Source organism: Octopus bimaculoides, chromosome 13, assembly GCF_046866305.1.
Source record: "Octopus bimaculoides isolate indiv1 chromosome 13, ASM4686630v1, whole genome shotgun sequence".
Lineage (NCBI taxonomy): Eukaryota > Metazoa > Mollusca > Cephalopoda > Octopoda > Octopodidae > Octopus > Octopus bimaculoides.
Window position 1 is genome coordinate 61,123,143 of NC_142940.1, and position 27,500 is coordinate 61,150,642.

Genomic DNA, 27,500 nt, shown 5'->3' on the forward strand with positions numbered 1-27,500 from the left:
ATTAGCATCAGTGGTGCTTAGTGTGCAATGTGTCGCCATTTTATATTTTTAATTTTGCACATGCACATTGCTTGTTTTTGATTTTGTCGACTACACAGTATAGTAGGGTCAGTTGGGCACCGTCTACGAGAAAAACAGCACTATGATGCTATTTACTCTGCCAGAAATTTGGAAACAACATGCTGTACTGCTTGGAATTTATGCCAGAAGTTCCAGTCAATCTGAGGACAGTGCAGAGGATTCAGAAAGGGTTGGATGAGACTAATGGTGATTACGAAGGTATGGCAGCTCGGAAAGCTCACTCTCATTGTTTTGATATGAAAAGAACTCCTGAGTTTGCTGGCGAGATCCAGGCCATGATTGACAATGATCCCTCCAAGTCAATCAGGTCAATCGCCAGGGACATGGAAATATCTAAGTTTCTTATAAGGCTGGTAGTGCATGAAGACATTTGACATTCCTCATACAAGATGAGAAGGGGCTAATTTTTATCCCAAGCCATCAAGGAAAGAGGAAAGACCGTACTACGAAGCTTTTAAAACAAACTCAAGCATCCTCTCCAACTGAACATGTTTTTTTTTCCTCAGACAAGAAAACTTTCTGCCAGGATCAGATGGTGAAAACAGAACAACCACTGGCTTACCATGTCCCCAAAATATGTACCAAGTGTGATCACTAGTGATGGCAATGTTATGCCTCCATTCATCTTCCCACACAGCCTCAGACTCAACACAGAGGCCTACATCAAGTGTCTGGAGGAGGTAGTGCTGCTGGAAGACCCTTTGCCTGGTAACAGGACACTGCACCAGGCAACACAAATAGGAGAACCCAGTCATTGATGTCAGACAATTTCTGCAACCACATCACCCCTAACATCTGACCACCAAACTCCTCAAACTGCAACCCCCTAAATTATTATGTGTGGAGCGCAGTTGAGTAAGAGACCAACAAAACTCCTTGTATCACCAAAAATGAACTGAAGGCAAGGATTACGGCAGCATTCACCAACTTAAACAAGGGGACCATCGAGAAGAGCTACAGGAGATTCTGAAGTCGTCTGGAGGCCATGGTTGAAGCCAGTAGTGACTTTTTTGAATAAATTTACTCTTTAGTATTTCAAGATATTTTTATGTGATTTTGATAAATATATCTGTTTAAATGAGATGTCAGTGTTATTTTCATTTTTGCGTAATTTAGATGACAATTTATTCAATGCACCTTGTACATATATATATATATATATATATATATATATATATATATATATATATATATATATATATATATATATATATACAATATAAAGTATAAGAGAAATTACCTGTAACAGGTAACTTCTACACGCTAGAAGACAGTCACAAACAACATAAAATGAAAAACGAACCTTGAAATGTTAATATTAAATACTTGAGTATATATATATATATATATATATATATATATATATATATATAAAGGGTAGCAAAACTATATAAAGTTATACTACCAGTGGCCTAGCATGTAAAAAATCAATAGACAACATATTCAATATGAAGTATAAGAGAAATTACCTGTAACAGGTAACTTCTACACGCTAGAAGACAGTCACAAACAACATAAAATGAAAAACGAACCTTGAAATGTTAATATTAAATACTTGAGTATATATATATATATATATATATATATATATATATATATATATAAAGGGTAGCAAAACTATATAAAGTTATACTACCAGTGGCCTAGCATGTAAAAAATCAATAGACAACATATTCAATATGAAGTATAAGAGAAATTACCTGTAACAAGTAACTTCTACACGCTAGAAGACAGTCACAAACAACCGAAAACCACGAAGTTAAACATTTCAAAGAGAAGAAAAATAAAAACTTTTACCTTATTTTTAACGGTTAGACCTATAGGTTTCTGATTTTTTAGGAAATAAAGTAATTTACTAGGCAAATAGTCTTCAGTAACCAGCCGTCAAGGAATTAACGTATATTTACAAGACAAGAGGCCATAAGCACATGTCTTCCCAAATATACATTCTAATTTTCCCATAGCCCACTGCGCAGACGCAGTTTCCGTCGGCAGAAAATGAAAAAATGCCGAAACGAACCTTGAAATGTTAATATTAAATACTTGAGTATTTATATATATATATATATATATATATATATATATATATAAAGGGTAGCAAAACTATATAAAGTTATACTACCAGTGGCCTAGCATGTAAAAAATCAATAGACAACATATTCAATATAAAGTATAAGAGAAATTACCTGTAACAGGTAACTTCTACACGCTAGAAGACAGTCACAAACAACCGAAAACCACAAAGTTAAACATTTCAAAGAGAAGAAAAATAAAAACTTTTACCTTATTTTTAACGGTTAGACCTATAGGCTTCTGATTTTTTAGGAAATAAAGTAATTTACTAGGCAAATAGTCTTCAGTAACCAGCCATCAAGGAATTAACGTATATTTACAAGACAAGAGGCCATAAGCACATGTCTTCCCAAATATACATTCTAATTTTCCCATAGCCCACTGCGCAGACGCAGTTTCCGTCGGCAGAAAATGAAAAAATGCCGAAACGAACCTTGAAATGTTAATATTAAATACTTGAGTATTTATTTATATATATATATATATATATATATATATAAAGGGTAGCAAAACTATATAAAGTTATACTACCAGTGGCCTAGCATGCAAAAAATCAATAGACAACATATTCAATATAAAGTATAAGAGAAATTACCTGTAACAGGTAACTTCTACACGCTAGAAGACAGTCACAAACAACCGAAAACCACAAAGTTAAACATTTCAAAGAGAAGAAAAAATAAAAACTTTTACCTTATTTTTAACGGTTATATATATATACTCAAGTATATATATATATATATATATATATATATATATATATATCGTTGTATTAAGTTGTCTATTCAAGCAAATTGTACAGGGTTGTCTATACAAATGTATCATAGTATAGAGATGTGTATATAAATACACTGTAAAGAGATGTATACATATTTACATGTCATTGTGTAGAGCTGACTTACATACATGAACTGTTACTCCACTGCCTATAGACACACACCAATATATATATATATATATATATATATATATGTGTGTGTGTGTGTGTACACACACATTAGTGTTTAGATATACATATATATATATATATATATGTATATAGATATATATGTATACATATGTATATACATATTACTGTAAAGATCTATGTGTGTATAACCATTGTATAAAATTTTATGTACATACCATTGTATGAATTTGTCTATGTGCACATTGCATTGTGCAAAACTGACTAAATACGCATATCTGGTTTGTATTAAGACTGTCATTAACAGCCCAGAGGTCTGTATCACATTTGTTTATATTACACAGATTTGCAGAAACAAATTGAAAGCATGACAGTAACAATTCCATTCAGTGAATGCCATTCAACTGAAAGGATTCTTCCTTCATCATCTGAACCTGAAGAAGTGAAATATCTCACAGAAAATAAATAATCAGCACAATGACATATAAACCACAAATTTGTAAATGAGGGGCGGCAGTGGTGGTGGTGGGTATAGACAATATATGAAAACCTCTGCATATTACTGGTACATATTTTTTTTCTTTTGTCTATCACTTATTTCAGTCTTTAGACTATGGCCATGCTGGGGCACCACCTTGAAGAATTTTTAGTGGAATGAATCAACCCCACTACTTGTATATATATATATATATATTTTTACAAGTAGTGGGGTTGACTCATTCCACTACTTGCATATATATATATATATATATATATATATATATACAAGTAGTGGGGTTGATTCATTCCACTACTTGTATATATATATATATATATATATATATACAAGTAGTGGGGTTGATTCATTCCACTACTTGTATATATATATATATATATATATATATATATACAAGTAGTGGGGTTGATTCATTCCACTACTTGTATATATATATATATATATATATATATACAAGTAGTGGGGTTGATTCATTCCACTACTTGTATATATATATATATATATATATATATATATACAAGTAGTGGGGTTGATTCATTCCACTACTTGTATATATATATATATATATATATATATATACAAGTAGTGGGGTTGATTCATTCCACTACTTGTATATATATATATATATATATATATATATACAAGTAGTGGGGTTGATTCATTCCACTACTTGTATATATATATATATATATATATATATACAAGTAGTGGGGTTGATTCATTCCACTACTTGTATATATATATATATATATATATATATATACAAGTAGTGGAATGAGTCAACCCCACTACTTGTAAAAATATATATATATATATATACAAGTAGTGGAATGAATCAACCCCACTACTTGTATATATATATATATATATATATATATATATACAAGTAGTGGGGTTGATTCATTCCACTAAAAATTCTTCAAGGTGGTGCCCCAGCATGGCCATAGTCTAAAGACTGAAACAAGTGAAAGACAAAAGAAAAAAAAATATATACCTGTGTGTATATATATATATATATATATATATATAAATCAGATTGGAGCCTGGTGTAGCCATCTGGTTCACCAGTCCTCAGTCAAGTCGTCCAACTCATGCTAGCATAGAAAGCAGATGTTAAACGATGATGATGATGATGATGATGATAATATATATTTCTTTTTAAGACTGGTACTAATTTAATCAGTTTCTTTTGCTGAACCACTAAGTTACAAAGACCTGAACACACCAACACCAGTTGTCAAGCAATGGTGAAGGACAAACACACACATATATGTGGTAGGCTTCCTTCAGTTTCCCTCTACCAAATCCATTCATGTCATCATCATCATCATCGTTTAACATCCAGAGGTCTGTCTTTTGTCATTGCCACTGTGACAAAATACTGAGACGTTCAAAGGTCATGCTTCACCACCTCAGCCCAATGAATAAATAAACATTACCTTTGACAGAATAAGCTGGATGCTAAGGGGTTAAGCCAGTTCTACAGCGAAATCAGCAGGATGGAAAACAAATGACAAAATTTGACCTTTGAATTAGATATGCGAGAGAGAGAGAGAGAGAGAGAGAGAGAGAGATAGAGATAAGAAGAGAAACACCTGCAAGTACTTGACAGGTATTTTAATTATCAACTCTGATATAATGGTTTCAAATTTTCGCACAGTCCAGCAATTTTAGGAGATGGGGTAAGTCACTTACACTGACCCCAGAAAGGACGAAAGGTAAAATCAACTTTGGCAGCATTTGAACACAAAACATAAAAACAGACAAAATGCTGCTAAGCATTCTGTTGAGTATGCCAACAATTCTGCTAGATTACCATTTTGTCAACTCTGAAATAATGGAAAGTAAAATTTTCTTTGGTGAGATTTGAACTCAGAAGACAGAGATCCGAAGTGATCTTGTATAACATCCTGTCCAATGCTCTCCAGATGCAGCCAATTCATTGCTTTGTACTTTGCTACAGTGAATTGCAATAGTTACCGTTACCATGTTGTATTTTAGTATGAAGGTAATTTTTAACAGTTGTCAAACCAACATCAATATATAAATTAGATTAGCAGCTTCCGAACTAAACTAAGCTGTATTTTACTTTTATACAGCTGTTATAAGCTATGGCCATTTCCACAGAAGAGACTATCTCATAAAAAAAAATATTTATGTATGTGTACATGAGTGAGCGAACCTTTAAACTTTTCACATCTGCCATGAATCAGTGGCCATCCATATTGATTAGCTCTCTGCTAGTAGAATGACAACTTGCTACTCTTTCATTGAAATTTACATGGACTTCATTGAAAGGAAAATCATGATTTATAGGTTTAGGATAAGTAAAAGAAAATAAGTGATGAGGAATAAGGTAAGTAGACCATCAGATGATGGATAGCAAGTTCTAATATCCTCACAGGTATTTGGCAGAGAATTTCTTACCTTTTGAGGAGAAAGTGAATGAGTCTCTACTCATAATGAGTCACCTGCGTAAATATTGGATGGCAAAATGCATAAACATAAACCCTCTATCTCTTATTGACTTGCATACATGTGTAGTAAGTAGATTGCTTACCAACCACATGGTTCTGGGTTCAGTCCCACTGCGTGGCATCTTGGGCAAGTGTCTTCTACTATAGCCTTGGGCCGACCAAAGCCTTGAGAGTGGATTCGGTAGACGGAAACTGAAAGAAGCCCATCGTATATATATATATATATATATATATGAGTATTCAGCTTTTGCTGGATGACCTGCACAATGACTTGCTTATAATGATCAAATATTCGTGCCGCTCATTAGCCAATTCTCTCCATCAAATCGACGTTGCCTGGACAGGTGCACAAGTCCTCCACACGTCTGCCTATTAAATCCACTCAACAAGGTTTTGGTCAACCCGAGTATATGGTAGAAGAGACTTGCCCAAGGTCCCACGCAGGGAGATGGAACCTGGAACCAAGCGGATGAGAAGCAAACTTCTTACCACATAGCCACGCCCGCAATTGGTAAAAAAAACAAATTCAATAGAGTCGATCATTCATATCCTATGATGGCATGTTGAAATGATATATCTTATGACAAATAAAATCAAAATGCTGCACACACACACACACACACACACATTCACCACCGTCACCAACAGACCCATGTTACAGAAAACAACCATTGATGAAGTAATAAAGTAAAACTAAGGAACTCAAAAAGTGAAAATTTCTGAAATAGTAGGGAATGTGGGTGGGAAAGTAGGTGTGAGCAAGGAAGATATAATAATGTTGTGGGAAGAGAGAGAAGAGGGTGTAACCTTTGTTTAAAGGTAGGAAGAGCAGGGCGGGGGGAAAACTTGAACCGGTGTCTACTCAAAGTAAGTCAACTACATAAAATTAGATCAGAAATAATTAAAAATACACCCCTCTCTCCTAAACATTTGAACATTCTCTCTCACATATACACATAAAATTTATATATACACACACATACACAGACAGATGCACCAAATAAGTGTATGCATAAATGTTAAGGAGTGTATATATGACTGACTATAAACCAGGCATAAATTACACACGCATGTATACATACATAAGCCTGTGTGTGTGTGTGTGTAAGCCTAAATGGATGGCATGAACATAGCAGTGCCCAGCCCTAGACGTAAAAATGATTCCTAGTCTGACATAGAAGATCTAATAAATACCTGTTAAATACGTTGCCCTCTAGATCCAGGTCTAAGAAAACAAGTAGTAGTAGTAGTTCTGCTATTAGACCCCTTATAGATTTGAAGAATTAGGGATCAAGATTTGTGGCTGTGTGGTAAGTAGCTTGCTTATCAACCACATGGTTCTGGGTTCAGTCCCACTGTGTGGCACCTTGGGCAAGTGTCTTCTACTATAGCCTCAGGCCAACCAAAGCCTTGAGTGGATTTGGTAGATGGAAACTGTGTGTGTATATGTTTGTGTGTCTGTGTTTGTCCCCCCCCCCCAACATCGCTTGACAACCAATGTTGGTGTGTTTACGTCCCTGTAACTTAGCAGTTTGGCAAAAGAGCCCAGTAGAACAAGTACTAGGCTTACAAAGAATAAGTCCTGGGGTCGATTTGCTCGACTAAAGGCGGTGCTCCAGCATGGCCGCAGTCAAATGACTGAAACAAGTTAAATTGTATAAACTGCATTAGCGATGAAAAAAAGAATGAACCGTCTTCAACCCGGGATTGAAACTGCAAACTGATATTTCAGTATGCGTCGAAGTTATCTCTGGAGTCGGTGCCTAATGATCAGCAGTTTTATTGCACGTGCGCACGCGCGAACGGTTTTTACTTATTTATATTTCGACTGAATCAACAAATCCTCACTGAAATCACTATTGTGACATTACTATGGTAACAATGCCATAACAATCCGTTGCTACCTTCACAACACCTGACACTTAAATTTAAATTTGTGCTACTGAGTGCAGTTTTCCATTTGCTGTTCACCTGAAATTACACACACACACACGCGCGTGTGTGTGTGTGTGCACACATTTCTTCTCTATGATTAAGATAATCATAACACTAGATAACATAAAGGAATAATTTCAGCTTGTTATAATAATAATAATAATAATAATAATAATAATAATCCTTTATTCTAAAGGCACAAGGCCTGAAATTTGGTGGAGGAAGGATAGTCGCTTACATCGACCTCAGTGTTTCACTGGTACTTAATTTATCAATCCTAAAATGATGAAAGGCAAAGTCGACTTCGGCGGAATTTGAACTCAGAATGTAGTGGCAGATGAAATACCTCTAAGCATTTTACCCAGCATTTTACCCTAACGATTCTGGCAGCTTGCTGCCTTAATAATAATAATAATAATAATAATAATAATAATAATAATAATAATAATAATAATAATAATAATAATAATAATAATAATAATGATAATGATAATGATAATAATAACAATAATAATGATAATAATAATGATAATAATAACAATAATAATAATAATAATAATAATAATAATAATAATAATAATAATAATGATAATGATAATGATAATGATAATGATAATAATAACAATAATAATGATAATAATAATGATAATAACAATAATAATAATAATAATAATAATAATAATAATAATAATAATAATAATAATAATGATAATAATAACAATAATAATAATAATAATAATAATAATAATAATAATAATAATAATAATGATAATGATAATGATAATAATAACAATAATAATGATAATAATAATGATAATAATAACAATAATAATAATGATAATAATAATAATAATAATAATAATAATAATAATAATAATAATAATGATAATGATAATGATAATGATAATAATAACAATAATAATGATAATAATAATGATAATAATAACAATAATAATAATAATAATAATAATAATAATAATAATAATAATAATAATAATAATAATAATAATAATAATAATAATAATGATAATGATAATGATAATAATAACAATAATAATAATAATAATAATACTTTCTACTATCGGCACAAGGCCTTAAATTTTGAGGGAGTGGGAAGGCTAGTTAATTACATTGACCCCCAGAACTCAACTGGTATTTATTTTATTGGTCTCCAAAATGATGAACGACAAATTTGACCTCGGCAGAATTTGAACTCAGAATATGAAGATGGGCAAAATGCTACTAAGCATTTCGCCCAGCACAGTAACGATTGTAATCGTTTTCTTTTATTTGCCAGCAGGGCAAAGGATAAAGAGGACAATACAAAGACGTACATAAAACGGGGCGTGGGGTTACATATAATAGAAGAAGAAGACGGCGGCGGCGACAACAACGAAGAAGACAGACAGACAGAGGATCCCCCATGTTAGGAGAGTAATGAGTTCCTGAAAACTTGTAATGCGAAGTCATGTGAAACTGATTTTTTCCAATGAATTTCATGTAAAATATTAATAATGTTATTTAATGAATTTTTACTAAATATTAAATAAAAACAACAAGACCATTTTAATGCATGAAAAAAAAATTATAAAAATACACAGCACAAAATATATAAACATGTGAAGGGAAATATGTTAAGAAATGACTAAGAATAACACAAAAGATTTTGACTATTGTGCGGGATCATTCCAACCAGCTCTGTTTCTGCCCGTTCTGGTCTCAATCCTGCTTCTCCACCCTTCACATCTCCTTTCTGGATGTTTTGCATTCTTGTCCTATTCTGTATTATTTATATATATATATATATATATATATATATATATATAGCGACATACGTACACCTTGTCTCTTATATGTAAGTACACATTGTTCTAAATCGTGTATGACTTTATTTCCATCTATCAGCCCCTTCACCCTTATTCGTTCCCCCTCACTCACATTTCCTTGCCTTCTATTTTTGCTCATTTTCCCTTCACTTTTCACTTCGCTGTTTCCCTGTCACTTTTTCTTGCCCCTCCTTAATTCTTTTGTCTCTCTGCCTCTACCACTCTCTTTCTCTTCCCACATGACCGGTGTTCGGCCAAGCCCGATCTTTCTTTCTTGGCCGGCCGTTGTACATGCAACATTGCTATTTCTCCCTGTGCCTGTGAAATCTTGTATTCCTGCCATAAGGCCTTATTTCCACACACGCCAGCTTAATCTAATTCGTCTTTAGTCGAAAGACATCTGTAGTCATGTCCTGTTTTATTGTTTGTATTGTATTTGTGTAACATTGTTCGTTTTTTTTCTGTCCTTGTTTTAGTATACATTCGCTGCTTTCTTCCAAGGAATCTAATGCTCTTAGCTTAGTTTTTCCTTGGAGATGGCCAGATTGGAGCAATATCGAGAATAACCAGCCAAAATTGCAAGGATGATCTGGATCTCGACTGAGGAAAGAAAACTCCGAATTACCTGTCCTTGTTTCCTTGTATTGTCTAACTGGATGTTTTGTCCCTTTCTTGTATCACCTAACTGTCTGGATGTTTTGCGTCCTTGTCCCATTCCATAATATTTATATATCTAAGGCCTCAGCCAGCCCACTTATACGTACCTTCCTTCATTGGACATGAAACTCGACTTGCGAAGATCTATTGGGGTAAGCGAAAGCGAAATCGTCATGGCAGTTGTGCCCAGCATCACCTTCCTGGCACTTGTGCCGGATAGCACGTGTAAAGACATTCGAGCGAGATCATTGCCAGTGCTGCTGAACTGGCTCCTGTACAGGTGGCACGTAAAATACACCATTTTGAGCGTGGCCATTGCCAGTACCGCCTGACTGGCCTTCGTGCGGGTGACACATAAAAGCACCCACTACACACTCTGAGTGGTTGGCGTTAGGAAGGGCATCCAGCTGTAGAAACTCTGCCAAATCAGATTGGAGCCTGGTGTAGCCATCTGGTTTCACAAGTCCTCAGTCAAACAGTCCAACCCATGCTAGCATGGAAAGCGGACGTTAAACGATGATGATGATATATATACACACACATTTACACACACACACACTCAATAACCTGACTCTTATTCAAAATATATGCGACTTCTACAAATTGTCGAGTACCACCTTTCGCTTCTCTCTCCACTAGCATTCCTCTGTTTACTACTACGTATCTCTCTTTACCCCTCTTGTTCTTCCTCTGTTACTACTACGTATCTCCTTTTCCCCCCCTCGTACTTCCCCTCTTCCTCTTTTCCTCTCATTGCTCACCTATTCTTCTACTTCCTCCCTTTGTTTCTCCCTCTACCACTCTCTCTCTCTTCCCCTTACACCGGCATGGTCACATGCTTCCGGTCAATAATCCTTTTCTTCCTTGGCTATCGCCGAGCGAACACGCGAACTTACTTCTTCCCCACTTTCAAGTTCGTGCCTCACAGCATTCATATACACATAATTTTTCCCGTCTGGCCGTATAGCCTTTTCTGTTTGTTTTCCTGTCTTGTTTTTTGTCTGCCACTACATTCCTCCATGGCAAGGTTTAATTTGTGTATACAAATTTAATTTGCGGTCCATGGGAAGAGCCGTTTTAACGATGCGTCCTACCCAGCTCTTCGAAACGCCGGTGTTAAAACGGGGGTAGCTGATGAAGGAGAATGTTTTCTATGTGGCTTGTGTGTTTTCTCGTCTACGTTTTGTTTGCAATGTCCTGTACCCAGATATGCACCTATACATACAGGTGGATGTCGGTATGCACATACCTGTACATATATATGCATATACTCATTTTCTATTTGTTTATATATATATATATATATATATATATTATGACACGATGCTACTCCAGCATGACCACAACCGCCAGGCTGAAACACATTAAAGAACAGCGTGTGTCTGTGCGTGTTATATTTATATAATTAAAACGGTAATCTTCCAGTTTCGAGAGGTTAAAAAAGTAAATAAAATACAAGGGAAATAACTGAACGTCTTACCAGTATTATCCGTACTACATTGTTTATAAATAAATCATGTGATTTGATTGACGTTAATTGTTTATATATAAATCACACACATGATTGAATATCTTAGTTTCTTATGAGAAATCGAAAATGCCTCGTGGAAGACCGGCTGCACAACATCTTATTGTTGCTGAAAACGAAATCCTCACTCATGAATTAATATTAGAGGAAAAATGGAAAATCTGTGATTTAAGCAGTAGCTCAAGATACAGAATGTTGGAATGGTGTGCGCGTCATCAACTTATTAGAAATAAGTTTACCTGCGACGACTGTCTAGTACCATGCGGACTTATTACACGTGGTGACAGAATAGATGGAAAAAAGTTGCATGCTGTTTGTAAAAAGAAAAAAAACATTTTAAACTTTTATAAAAAAAAATTCCATCGCATGCTGTTTTTGATTCTTTTCTGCCTGTTAAAATTCCGTCGCATGCTCTTTTAGAGAAAAAGTAGTACGGATAATACTGGTAAGTCGTTCAGTTATTTCCCTTGAATATTTTTATTTATTTCTTTTACCTCTCGAAACTGGAAGATTACCAATTAAAACTAGATATATATTATACACATAAAAAAATAATGTCTATATAAATATGCACACAAACATTATGTTGTATATATCGGTTCAGGAATAGTTACAGAACAAGCGTAAACAAACTCTTAAGACTGTTTCTGTTTAAGTCGACAGTTCAACACGATGTAAATGGTGGCTAAACGATGTATGAAATAAGATATATATTCAACATTTCCAATATTTTTACGTATTTAACCTTTTAACCGTTTATCTCTAAGTCACCTCGCACTACAAGTTTAATTCTTTCCATGACGGACCTCGTCTTACGAATTACTCGTTTTACAAATCAATTTTCCTCATTGAAATTAACTAAAATATAATTAATCCATTCAGCCCATCTATGTGTGTGTGTCTGTGTGTATATATATATATATATATATGTATATATATATATATATATATATATATATATATATATATATATATATATATATATATATTTCACTACATTTTCTGATGAGTTTAATGCACCTGAACATAGTATACAATATGTTTGTTATTTAATATATATATATACAAAAATAAGAGGAATGACCAGCAAAAGTGGACTCCTATATGCTAGAAATAGATGCCGAATCATCTAACCACGAAGAAATGTGTTCTCAGTAAAAGAATTAGCGACACAACAGACCGTAAAAGGGCAAGACATGAAAAAATACTAAAAAAGAAAACGATTAACCTACGTACCATGGTTTCACCTGTTAAAATTTACATAAGTAAATATCTGCAGGATCATCAGCGTAGTCTGTCGATTTAAAAATATAATTTCCAGAACTAGACATAAGACGTCCACCCGAAATGGAGCACGTGTAGAGTTCTACAAATTACATTCAGTGTATCCCTTCAAATGTCTTCAATCTGGCACGCTAAGGCCGGAAATAACTCTGCAGTTAATAAATTTTTGCAGCTAATTTACCGGTTTGAGAATATCATTATTTAAAATTTATTAATAAGGGTAGAAATTGATATTTAATCAATTAAAACCAGTGGTCTAGCATATTAAAAAAATCCGAAGATTAAAATTATATTACATACAAAAATAAGAGGAATGACTACCAAAAGTGGACTCCTATATGCTAGAAATAGATGCCGAATCATCTAACCACAAAGAAATATGTTTATATATATATATATATATATATATATATATATTGGTTTAATTTTTAACAAAATTAGTGGATCGCAATGTCTTTGATTAATATCATCAGCTGGTTCCTGTGATTATTGTACATGGTTCCAACCGGTATTCTTTCGTTACAACCCAAACGGTAACCTGTATTCTTTCATCAAAAACACCTTAACCGGTATTCATCGGTCAAGTACAGGTATTCAACACAGCTATACTAAAGGCTGAGTCAATCCAACCATATTTTGGGTTGATTCCCGCCTAAATTCTTTGCTTGCTATTTCAGGTTCTCGACTCCGCGTAACGTTGATCACACCCTCGTTTCACTGCCCCCCCCCTCTTAATACAAAGACAGAAAACAAAAGGACGTATAACCTTGTGTTCCGGCTTCACATACACACACGTGTGTGTGTATATGCACACTCACACACACAACACATTATTCGATTTAGACTTCCATTCATGAGTGTCCCTTCTCTGCGTGTGTTCATGCAGACAAAGAGAGACACGCACTTACCTGTTAGTGTCTATCTGTTCATACAGATGTATGTATATTTCAATGTGAGCGTGGGTTTTATTACAATTCATAATCAAGGTTGTATGAACGTATAAATACAGATGCAGATGTATATACCCCCATTCTACACACGCAGACACACCCACTTATTAATAACGACACTCATAGACGAACGGAAAGAAATAGAAGCCAGCAGGATAGACGATAAATAAAAACATGAGTAATAATAAAAAAAATAAATAAAAGGTGTTCGTTGATGTTGGTGGAGTCTTGAACATGATGGAGGAGAAAATAGCTAGTTTAATAATATAAGAGAATTTTTACCTCGATGCTTTTGTATTGTGAAGGTGACAGCTTTTGAGGAGCGCTGGGAAAAGCCTCCTTTAATTGAAAGACCGGGCGAGATGGAAGTTAATTCGGACAAAAACAAATGGATTTCGTCGGTGTTTCGCTACTACTACTACAACTACTAACTGCAACACCATATCTCTCTCTCTCTCTCACCATTACATTCACTCACGCGCGTATATGCGAAACACACACACGTGTGCATGTGCTTGCGTGTGTGTGTGTGTGTGTGTGAATGCGTGTATATCACCGTCATCGTTTTAACGTCTACTTTTCCCCCTCCTTGCATGGGTCAGACGGAATCCACTAAAGCTGATTTTCTACGGTTAGATGCCCTTCCTGTCGCCGACCAGTCACCTGTTTGCAAGTAAGGTAATATTGCGCCTTGGCTGGACATCTTTATACGAAAGACTGGAAACAAATGACAATGTAGGTGGGTGGTCAGTTTAGGCTGGTCATTTCTTTACATGTTGTTATTTAGGGCATTTCTTGTTTTCATTCATAAAGTATATACATACATATATAGTTAAATAAGATTCTGGTAAAAATCTTGTAGAATGTTATGCAAAGCTTATCCACAAAGGACTCATTTAAACAATTACCTGAGGAGGTGCATTTTAAATCTTGGCTGTTTGATAATGATTATACATCTCATCAATATACTACAGGTGTTGAAATGTGTCAAAACAATTGTAGTGATTCTAAATAAAGAATGTTGTTCATTCCGTTTTTTGCCATTTAACTGTGTGTATGTATATATATACTACTATTACTACACTCTCAGAGTGGTTGGCGTTAGGAAGGGCATCCAGCTGTAGAAACTCTGCCAGATCAGATTGGAGCCTGGTGCAGCCTTCTGGCTCACCAGTCTTCAGTCAAACCGTCCAATCCATGCTAACATGGACAGTGGACGTTAAACGATGATGATGATGATTATATATATATATATATATATATATATATATATATATATATATAATGTATGTATTTCTGTATATGTGTGTGTCTGTCTCCCTACACACTGCATGCGAACTGATGTTGGTTTGTTTACATCCCCACAAAAAGAACCTATAGGAAAATAGGAACTGGGCACTCAACAGAAGCTTTCAAGACAGTGCTCTAACATGACTACAATCAAATGATTAAAGAAAGTAAAAAATGAAAGATGAAGAGAAGACAGGTGTGAAATCATTTCTAAAAATGTGGCAAAAGTACTGAGAATGATCTACTGTTTGCAGAATACATTAAACGATTCCAATCCAATTGCAGAGAATTCTATTGGTGAAGAATGTATCAGTAATATGGATGCCAACAGTGAAGAATGAGTTTCCAAGCTTTGACAACATTGATTCACCTTTTGAATACATTTTCAAGGTCTACATTCTGTGAACGATGATTAAATAAATTTTCAAGATACATTTTTCTTCTTCTTTCTTATACCACTTACTATATACAATAGCTTCTGCCAAGCACTGAAATACCAATTTCTGTAAGAATGCATTCAGCTTTCTTTCTACAAATACTCTAGGAATGCATTCAGTTTTCTTTCTGCATATTCCTACTGTTTGTTGCATATTATAATATTCAAGGAAATTTTGCTTTGTCTGCATGAACTTATCTTTCTATAGGAATTCATTCACATTTAGTAAACTTAGCTGATGGTTTTAGCCAGTTTTTACCAATATATTTGGTTCCAAATTTAATCTAGTTTCCTTTAAAGATTAGTGTTGAGTTATTTTTTAAGATTTCATAATTTATACCAGAATCCAGTCACAATATTGTGTTTACAAGCACAGAATCATATATTTTCAACTACAAAACAAATTTAAAATGTATGTTGAAGCATGCTAAAATTATTTCTATAAAATATCGGTAAAATAGGGGAACAGTAGTATTATTAAGAGTGTTTTTTTATAAGCCAACCAATATGGTGTGTGAGTGTATGTATCATCATCATCATCATCATTATCATCATCATCATCGCTTAATGTCTGCTTTCCATGCTGGCATGGGTTGGACGGTTTCACTGAGGACTGGCGAGTCAGAGGACTGCACCCGGCTCCCATCTGATCTGGCAAAGTTTCTACAGCTGGGTGCCCTTCCTAATGCCAACCACTCCAAGTGTGTAGTGGGTGCTTTTACGTGCCACCGGCATGAGGGCCATTCAGGCGGTACTGGCAACAATCACGCTCAAATGGTGTCTTTTTTACGTGCCACCTGCACAGGAGCCAGTCCGGCAGCACTGGCAAAAACCATACTAGATAGATAAGAAGGTAGATAGGCAGATATGTGGGTAGGTAGGTAGGTAGGTAGATGGATGGATAACCAGACAACTAAGCAATGCGGACATAAACAAACCAACACCTGTTATCAAGCAGGGTGAGGCAAATTCCAACACAAACATACATGAGTGTGTGTGTGCGTATGTAAATAAATATATATATATATATATATATATATATATATATATATACATATATGTGTGTGTGTATACACACACACACGCCATACTTCCAGTTTCCATCTATCAAATTCCATCACATAGCACTAGTCAGTCCTGAGCTATTATAGAAAACACATGCCCAAGGTGCTGTGCTGAGGGATTGAACCTGAAACAACATGGTTGCAAAGTGAGCTTGTTAACCGCTTATGCATTGTTCATGAAAAATGCATCTCTGGGGAATTTTCCCTTGGTCCATTATATGGTTGGAGAGAGAGAGAGATAGACAGACAAAGTGAGACAGAGAAAGAGAGAGACAGGCAGCAGACAGAGAGAGAGAGAGAGAGAGAGAGGGAGAAACAGAGACAGACAGAAGAGAGACAGACAGAGAGAGTCAGAAAGAGTGAAAGAAAGAGAGAGAGAGAGAGAGAGAGACAGTCAGACAGAGAAAGAGAGAGAGACAGACAGACAGAGAAAGAGAGAGACAGACAGACAGAGAAAGAGAGAGACAGGCAGCAGACAGAGTGACAGAGAGAGAGAGAGAAATACACATATATCTACATACTCATGTACATACATACGCACACACACACACATACGTGCATATGCCTGCGCCCATTTTATGTATTTCTCATGAAAAATGCATCACCGGGTAATTTTCCCCTGGTCATTGTGTGTGCGTGATAGAGAGAGACAGACGGAGCGAGAGAGAGAGAGAGAGAGAGACAGACAGACTGGTTTTGCTGGATCAAGTGATCAAACATGTTTACGACATCTTTCTTAAAAGTGTGAGCGCGCGCGCATCTGCATTCCAGTCCTTTTTACACACACACACACTGGAAAATACCGAGAGAATGCTAACGATGTTTTGAGGGATCTCCTAAGCTTGCTCTCCTCTCTCCAGCCTCACCCAAAATGCCACCCCCTCTCTCTCTCCCATACACACCACATCTTTATTATTTTACCCTTTCTTTCGTATAACACTCCACAACTTCTCATCGTTTTGTCCTCCAGACCGTCTATTTCCTCTATCTCCCCATAACCGCCCCCCCCCCCGCCAATATTTTCCCGATCCTCCTCCTCCTTCTCTCCATACAGTCCTTCGTGTCTCTTAACTGCCCTTCTTCCTCCCTCCTTATCTTCTGCCCTATATCTTGTATTGTGCGAACCAACGAGAAAGCCTTAAGGTGGACGCTCGATTTTCTAGAAACAACAGCTAAAATGACACTATTGTTTTCAATAATATAAAGCATATGACAATGTAGTATCAGATATGCTATTTGAGTAAAAGACGAGGTGGTTGCGTGCCAGGGTCTAAACAACAATTGTTTACCCCCCATGACCGTTGCTCTTCTCTCAAATCCTCTATAGTATTTCAAATGAGGATTTCCCCAATGCCTATCCATCTACCAACACGTATCCATCTGTTAAGCAATGTTTCAGTATCTATCTGTCTATCTATAAATTACTAACAACCCATGTTTCTTGTAGCGAGTACTCTCTCACATACACACATATACATTCACACACACATACACATAGACACGTTTGCGTGTGTATAGATTCTCTGACTATATACTATCAACTTCCACCAGCGAACAGTCGCCTCCTTATCACATTGTACCATCAATAGATCCAATCTGGTCAACGTCAAAGAAAGCTTCATTCCCAGCATCCAAGTTCAACAAAGAATGATTTAATTAAGTGCTATAAACACTAAGATGGAACGTTAAGACGGATCGATACTTTCCTTTACGTGGGTCGCTCGACCTGCTAGAAATAACAGCCAAATCTCCCTCAAGGAACACTATGCTACCTTAATCCAATCGTACGCGCACACACTAACCCTGAAAAGTTAAAAATCAGTGGGATGGTCGCTGCTGGAATGGCTGATTATAGATCTGCTCAATCAAGGCTTACCTGGGGCTAAATAACGAATCAAAAACATTGGATCTGCTAGAAATAGCGACAAATCTATTTCAAATCGAAATCTATTATGTGAAATAGGGAGGGAAACATACTGTATAATATAGTCGTAGATATCCATATATTATACCGTACACAAAGACGTGGTGATCACGAAAGGAACGTGTTTGCATGAGGGTTTGTTGTCCAATTACGTCTGATCTATGGGGTTAAGCAATAACACGTGTTTGATGGGGCTTTTTTCCCTTCATTCTCCTTGTTGTAGACCAGATATATCGGCTTTTCTAGACTAGGTAAAAATTCCTATTAATTGTTTACAAAATAATGTCTAGTTGACTCATTCATTGATCACTGGACAACACATTATTCGTGGCTTCAACACAGAATATCGGTGGGACAGGTTGAATGTGAAACCACACAGTGGAAGTCACTAAACCAAGAGTTTCTGTTGCTGTTTAGTACAGGAATATTGATTTCTTTTTAGAAGAATCATTAGGCCACGTTTCTTTCTATTCTGAATATGAAAGAGGTCTTTACGGAACTAGCAACGTTAAAAATAATAAAACTATATTAACGAAGTCATTAACTGACTTCGTAAATTAATGGTATCCCCCCCCCCCCCCAACGTAGAACTGGCACTGCTGAGAACATGATTTGAAACAGTCATATCTTTTTGATGGTCACCAAAGGCGTGGATTGGCCGAATCGTTAGATCCTCGGACAAATGACAGCTGTATTAGGCTATGGCTTATTACATTCTAGTTTCACATCCTAACGGATCGCGCTTTGCATTGGTCCTTCCAAAATCGATAAAATACCCGCCTTCTTACAAATGTTAGATCTAAATTTTAGACCTCGGTATAAAATGAAAACTTCACAGTCCTAGAATCGAAACCATGTCCATAGGTGTTCCATTGCTGTTCCGCTCCATGTCAACTGTAATAGATCTGTCATCAAAAACATCCCATTTTTGGGCTTGCAGATTGTGTCCTTCTGTTTTCAAGACGTTTAGTATGATGTCAGAGAATGTCAGTTGCTATTTTTAGACTATATAGTCAACTGAGTCGCTAAAAATGGCAGTTGCATCGCCTTTAAATCACAAACTATTTGACCGTCTTAGATGAGGAAAGGAGACGATAAATGAATTTAGACCTACATAAACCGTAAATAGGTTGGAGTGAGGTTCTCACAGTTGAAATGCTTTTGATCATAGGTTGACCTAGGGCTAAACAAAAGCTACCACGTAGATATGATCCTGTATTGACTGAAAGTCACGGTTTTTATAAATCGGTGCATTTGTTAGTAACGAAGAATGAACATCGTACGGTGTGGGGCGAAAGAGGCTATTAAAAAATGAAACAATAGGGACTTGATAGCCTGGCGATAAGATATGAACGTCACATTCTGTAAAGTATACGAACCAACGAGGAAGCCCTTCGCAACCGTTCGACCCGCACACAACTGTATTGAAATACGATGATCCTAGACGTATATAACCTGAAAAAAAGGTAGGGGGCATGATGATCGCATCATTTGAAGCTAAATAACGTCAGCGCCCTCTTTACAATTCCTATGCAGCAGGTGTCCCCAAATATATATTTCCCAGTCATTCTTTTAGTGTATAAAGCTACTTGGTGTTCATTCATGAAAATCCTTTACGCTTATCTAGACATTCTAAGACCTGGAAGTAGCAGCTTGACGACGCTTAGCTGAGGAAGTCTAATAACGCTGAAACAAGTATGAAGTTGTCAGCACATTGCTAAACAACAGTCTCATTCATCCACTGCATTCTATATTGTATTGATTTTAATAAGAATCTCGGAGTTGCTACTCTGCATTATTTATTTATTATTATTATTATTATTATTATTATTAGAATTAGTCATCTAGATAATGATTCGTCATCATCGTAATTTAACTGAAATTTTTTGTTTCACCACATTATGTTAGCATCCACTTTTTCATGCAATGGGCGTCCCTGGGTAATTTTTCCTCGGTTTTCGCTTCATCCTGGAATAATCTTCCCCCCACCCGCCCTCTAAGTGTTCGTCTGTATAATCGCAAGGGGCCGTTCACATGCAGTTTTTTTCTCCATATCTTTTGTTTCAGTCATTCGATTGCGACCATACTGGGGCACTGCTTTGTGGGGAGGGGGTTAGCTGGACAAATGGACCTCAATTCTTATTTTTAAAGTTTGGTACTAATTCTATCGGTCGCAATTCCCGAACAGCTAAGTTATAGGGACGTAAACAAACCAGCATCGGTTGTCAAGCAGAGGGGGGGGGGGGCAAACACACATATGTTACACGACAGACTTCTTTCAGTTTCCGTCAACCAAATCCACTCATAAGGCTTCGGTCGGTCTAAAACGAGGACTTGGGTTTCAGCTTCTAAATTTAGTGAAATAAAAGTTTGGAAGGAATTAAATTCATTCCAAGAATTTGTTACAAACGAATTAAAAAACTCGGTTTTCGGTTTCAAGTTGGTACAAGTTATAATTAAGATTTTTAGCATTGACTCAGGGCCAAAAATTCGCAGGAGAGCGGGTATAATTGACCGAATCTGTCCTTCAAAACGGGTGGTGATTTATTTCAAAGATCCTGTTCGTATTGCTGTTTAGCTCCGTATCTAAGAACATGATCGAACAGACCCATGATAAAAAGCTTTTCAACCGTGACCGTCCTGTCATTGAAGTGTAATATAGGACTACGTTATCTAACGTGTTGTCCCTTCCTCCTTTCACTCTCATTAAAGACAGGTAGGGTACGATTTGAGGGAAATTTGGCTGCCATTTCTAGGAGATCGTCTCGTTTTCAATCCACTGTTATATTCAAACTAAGAACAACGGCTTTTAAATAATAGATGCAAACTATTCCTCTCTCTTCCTTTCGTCCCTTCATTTACTAACCCCCATTCGGGTTAGGTTAAGCACAACTCAACAAATAGTGTCACTTCGACCCTTCCATTGTCAGACAAAGTGATGAATGCGAAATAATACAATAGGAAATTCAACTTTCTTCCTCGACTAACATCACACACCATGTTTATTTGTTTCTTTACCTCATCTTCATGATTTGTTTTGGGGTTTTCTTTTATTGTACCATATATTAAATATAGCTTGATTTTGTTAAAAATAATTTTAGTTAAATAAGTATTAACAGCGCTAAGCAAACTATAAGCCAATTATTTGCATAAAACGAGTGCAGCATAAAAGAAATGCATATTTTCAACATTTATTTGTTGCAAAAAAAAAAAAAATACTGTTTGCACCTCGCTAAATCTGATATTGGACAAAAATACTGTGGTACCCCACACCTTGCAACCCACGCACTGATATTGGTTAATCCGGGTCTGTCTCCACTTTGTTTCTTCCATCTCTCTATCTATAATGTAGACACTTCCAAGAGCTAAAAATAACTTATCAATCGGGGTGGCGTAGTCACCATTACGTACACAGCAAAGAACACATTCTTTATACACACAAAAGTGCATTGGAAATCATTATACACTCTACATAAGTGCATTAGACTGAAACACACACATGTAGATAAGCGCGCGCACATGAGACGAAAGAAAGAGACATTGCAAAATCTCCAACCGCAGCAGCAATATTAGACATTCATATAAAAACACGAGACAAATGTTTACAATTTACCTTCGTCTTAAAAAAAGTAAGAAACCTCGAAGCTAAGAAATCACTATTATTATTTAAATATATAGTAGTTTACAAACAAAAGACGAAGCGAAACCTCGCCGGACTACTTTATAACTGCCCTCCATACATTCATGTCTCCATAAACCACACACACACACGTCGTATCATGTTATATTATATTTAAGTATGCATGTGTGAAAAGAAATGAATAGGCATAGAGAATGGAGGACAAATACGTGTGTTTTAAGGAGGATAGGTGAGTGAAATGCATAGAGAATTAGAAAGACAGACAAAGATAAGGAGGAATAAATTGGTTAATACTTTGCGTTCGCAGAAGAACGATAAAGCGTTATTCCTTAATCGAATTTCATAGATGAAAACTGGAATCTTTGTTCATATGTAAAATTGCTTTAAAAAAAATACTTTGTATATATATATATATATATGTGTGTGTGTGTGTGTGTGTGCACCTAACACACTCCGGTTTCCAATCCATATGTAAGAGGTGATTCCAGTAGTAGGAATGGATGTAGTCGATAGAATAGACAGACAATATTGTAAATAACAACAACATATATACCAAAAACGAAAATAAACAAATTGTGCAAAAAGAATAAAAGAGAAAAGAAAGTCTTGTCTACAGCGTAACTTATTAAATACGAAAATGAAAAAAACAGCCAACGGTTTAATTGAACAAGAACGGAGTATTTAGCTTTTACTTACTGCTTTGAGAAAATAACCAACCAACAGGCTATAAGATACTTATCAAAATATATACATATATATATAGATATATATATACTTGTCAAAGCAACCTTTAAATGTATTGTAAACGAGAGGCAAAAGTGCGTGTTCAAAATATTGCGCTTCGTCACATGGATTTAATGGACACACACACCTCACATAAACGTAGATATCTCCGACAGATATCTCCTACAACGCACACCGAAACTAAACGATCTCATATCATAAATTATTATATTATATAATGTTATATAATGTATAAATTTACAGTTTGAATTAGACATAATAAAATGAGGGAAAAAAAGCGGGCATTTCCAGACCCCCCTCCCTCCTCTCTCTCTCTCTCTATATATATATATACATACATAAATACATACATATGTATACATATATATATAGCTTACTGCACCCGGTTTCACTTTCTAGTTGCGACTGTTTAATTTTCAATTTACGTCGGTCATGTCGTCAGCATACCCTTGAGAAAGGCACGAGAATTCAGTTTTGTTCCACATCTGAGGACTTAACGTTTTGCAATCGGACATCGATGTAAGTTGTTGTTAAGCCCCAGGTAAACCTACAGCTAGCAGCTCTCTCAATAAACATGCCATCTGTGACCATCCTGTCATTTGACCTGTGGTTTATGTATGAACGCGCTCGTATGTTATTTTATAGTTTTCACGAAGATCTAGTAACACTGTCGGTCTGGCTGATAGCGGGCTGTTGGGGTAAATTGGTTGACGGGCTTGTGTTGAAGCTCATAATATGGCTGGGTTTTGGCTGTTATTTCTAGAAAGTCGAGCTGTTACGTACAGCAGGCATGGGCAATCTTTATCGACAAGCGGGTGGCACTAATAAAAAAAATTAATTAATTTAAGGTAACTTTTTGATTCGCGTGCCATTTAGAAAGTCCCACAGACCCACTATGCGTTCTTGGGCATCAGAGCGGAAACGAAATTTCCTTAGGGTGTGTAAACCCCTAGTTCAACCCAAGGTGTTCGTTTTCATTGCCCACACCCACCCTAACAAAAACTTTTAGTGGGTGCACTTGCATTCCCTGTTCCCGAGTCTACGGAAGTCTTGGTTTCAGTCCCACAGCATGACACTGCGGGCAAGTGTCTTCTGTTATTGCTCCGAGCCGACCAAAGCTTTGCGAGTGGATTGGGCAGAAGGAAACTGTACGGAAGCCTATCGTGTACGTGTCTTGACAACCGGCGTTGGTTTGTTTGCGTTCCCGTAAATTAACGATTTGGTATAAAACAACGATAGAATAAGCGCCAGACTTGAAAAAAAAAAGTATTGGTGGTGGCAGCGTTGATTCTTTCAACTAAAACCCTTCCAAAGCCTTTCCGATGACTGGAACAGGTTAAAACAAAAAATTCAAAACGCTTCAAATAATGTCGGTAACGATTATATCGGAATTTAACGTAAAAGAAAAGAAAATTGATGGCCGTGCACGTGCACACACACACACACACACGCACGTATCGAATAATTCTTTTCAAAATTTCGACTTTCACTTCTTAGATAGAACTACAATTGTGTAACCAATCGAAGCTATCAGCTGAATAAAATTTCTATTACTTGTGGTGATATGTTCGCCAAACAGCATTTGCAGTGGTTGTTATTCAATTTTTTTTTTATATAGCGTCGTTAGTTACGTTTCCTGTAGGTCAATTACTGGTTCACTACGTTTGCGATGGAGGTCATGGCAAGGAGGTAATGGGTAGCTCGAGTAGGACAAATATTGTACAATGTATTCTTATTACAAAACACCGGTTTATTGATTTCACACATCCACACAAACGTGTGTGTACACCTACATGAGGGCAGCGGATTGTATTTTGTGTGTATATATGTGCGTGTGTGTGTGTATGTATTAATATTATATTTTATCAAATGTATTAAAATTTCGGTACTATTCAAGAAGAGTGCACGCACTTGCACACTCGCGTATCCGCGCTAGCTAGTCGTGACTAGTCGATCCTACAACGACTATGTAACGCGAGTGCGCGCCATGCGCAAAACAATTATGAGGGGTTTTTTTTAAACAAAATAAATAATTTTTTTTAAACAAAGTAAATATAACACAAAGTAAATAATTTTGTTGTTGTTGTTGAATCTTCCCCATCTTACTCTTAAAACGTTGTTTTACTTCCTTCCAGGGTGTATTTTGGTGTCACATCTATTTCAGTAATCCCATTGTACGACGCACTCCAACAATCAGAATATATAGTCGTCCCTGGTTTGATAAATTTTTTAATAAATGGTAAAAGAGTTTCAGAAGAACGGTCAGGTACAAAGACTAAAAAACCTATTTTTATCCTCTCTATCCCAACCTCGGTTGTATTTGCGCTTCCACATCATAGATTCATCTGTTTCTACGATGTGCCCAAGTCCACCAATTTAATAGGGGTTACGCAAAAGCTAATTACTTGTAATGTCCCTCATGTACTGATACCATTGAACAACAGTAGATTTTGAAAGACCAACTTTTTAATGAACTCCTTACCAAAAACAGGTAGTGTATAATTTATTTACTTTGTTTAGAAAAAAATTATTTACTTTGTTTAGAAAAACCCTCATGTGCATGACGCGCACTCGTGCTAGGTAGTCGTAGGATTGACTAGTCACGACTCGCTAGCGCGGATGCGCGAGTGCGCGCACCGGGACCATTCTTGTTGAATAGTACCTAAAATTTCATCTTGGGTGCATAATAGCATTATCAAATTGTCCCAGTAATTTATGGGTTTACTAAAAGTTAGCGGAGAATATAGTCTTTGTGTGTGGAAAATGTGCAGCTACAATAAGCCCTAAAAATATACGGACAACAGGCTCCCTCAAATGCTCAGGTAGAAGTAGTAGATAGCTTTTGTTACCTAGGAGACCAAGTTAGCAGTGGGGGAAGGAGTACTGAAAGTGCAGTTGCTAGGATAAGAACAAGCTGGGAAAAGTTCAGAGAGCTTCTACTTTTGTTGGTAACTAAGGGCCTTTTGCTCTGAGTGAAAGGCAGAGTATGTTTTGTACCTGTGTATGTACAGCTGTGATACATGGCAATAAAACATGGTCTTTGATGACAGAGGACTTGTGAAGGCTTAAAAGAAATGAAGCTAGCATACTCTGCTGGATGGGTAATGTCAGTGTGCATGCATGACAGGTGTAAATGATTTAAGAGGAAAACTGGTTATGTAAGAGGCATCAGATGTTGTGTGCAAGGGAGAAGGGTGTGCTGGTTTGGTCATGTGATGCGTATGAATGAGGGCAGCTGCATAAACAAGTGCCATGCTCTAATTGCAGAGGGAACCTGTGGAAGGGGTAGACCCAGGAAGACATGGGACGAAGTAGTGATAAAGGATCCTTGGGTACTGAGCAGCACAGAGGAAATGACAAGGGGTCAGGAGATATGGAAATTTGCTGTACTTGATAAGACATATCAAGTTAAGTAAAATGGCTGTCTTCCGCACACAGGCTTCTCCTTTCGGGGACTGGTGCCACTTAAAAAGCATGCTTGGTGGTGCCGCATTAACACACCTGTGTCAGTGCTACATAAATTCACCCACGCCAGTGGCACACAAGGAGCACCCAGCACATTCTTTTAAGTGGTTAAAGTTAGGAAGGGCATCTAACCATAGAAACCATGCCTCAACAGAGGGAGTTTGGACAGCTCCACAGCTGACCAGCTCCATGTCAAACCATCCAACCCATGCCAGCATGGAGAGTGGACATTAAATCATCATCGTCGTCGTCATCATCGTTTAGCATCCGCTTTCCATGCTGGCATGGGTCAGATGGTTTGACTGAGGACTGGCAAGCCGGGAGGCTGCACCAGGCTCCAATCTGATCTGGCAAGGTTTCTGCAGCTGGAGCCCCTTCCTAACGCCAACCACTCCGAGAGTGTAGAGGGTGCTTTTTGCGTACCATTAGCACAGGGGCCAGTCGGGCAGTACTGGCATCGACCATGCTTGAACAGTGCTTTTTACATGCCACCAGCACAGAAGCTAGTCAAACGGCACTGGTAACGACCATGCTTTTTACATGCTACCGGCACAGGAGCCGGTGAATAATAATAATAATAATAATAATAATAATAACAACAATAATAACAACAATAATAATAATGATATGTTTATCTATTTAGATGAACATACTTAGGCCTCTTAAAATAAACTGATTGTCAGTATGTTTTATTAGAAACAATGAGTTTGACAAAATGCTTTT

The 27,500-nt window shown here is 36.5% G+C and overlaps 1 protein-coding gene across 5 annotated transcripts in view; it reads right to left on the reverse strand.

Annotated features, from left to right (window-relative positions):
• Positions 1 to 27,500, reverse strand: part of LOC149132928 (uncharacterized) — a 270,983-nt gene that overhangs the window by 87,383 nt on the left and 156,100 nt on the right. The window contains exon 1 of one of the 5 annotated variants that reach the window (XM_089361914.1): positions 23,265 to 23,545. The exons of 2 other annotated variants lie outside the window; for them this stretch is intronic. The gene's annotated coding sequence lies outside the window, so the exon portion shown is untranslated. Of the gene's footprint in view, positions 1 to 1,878; positions 1,898 to 23,264; positions 23,546 to 27,500 lie in introns of those variants that run through there. 2 more of the 5 variants (XM_089361911.1, XM_089361912.1) reach the window with 2 other exon arrangements.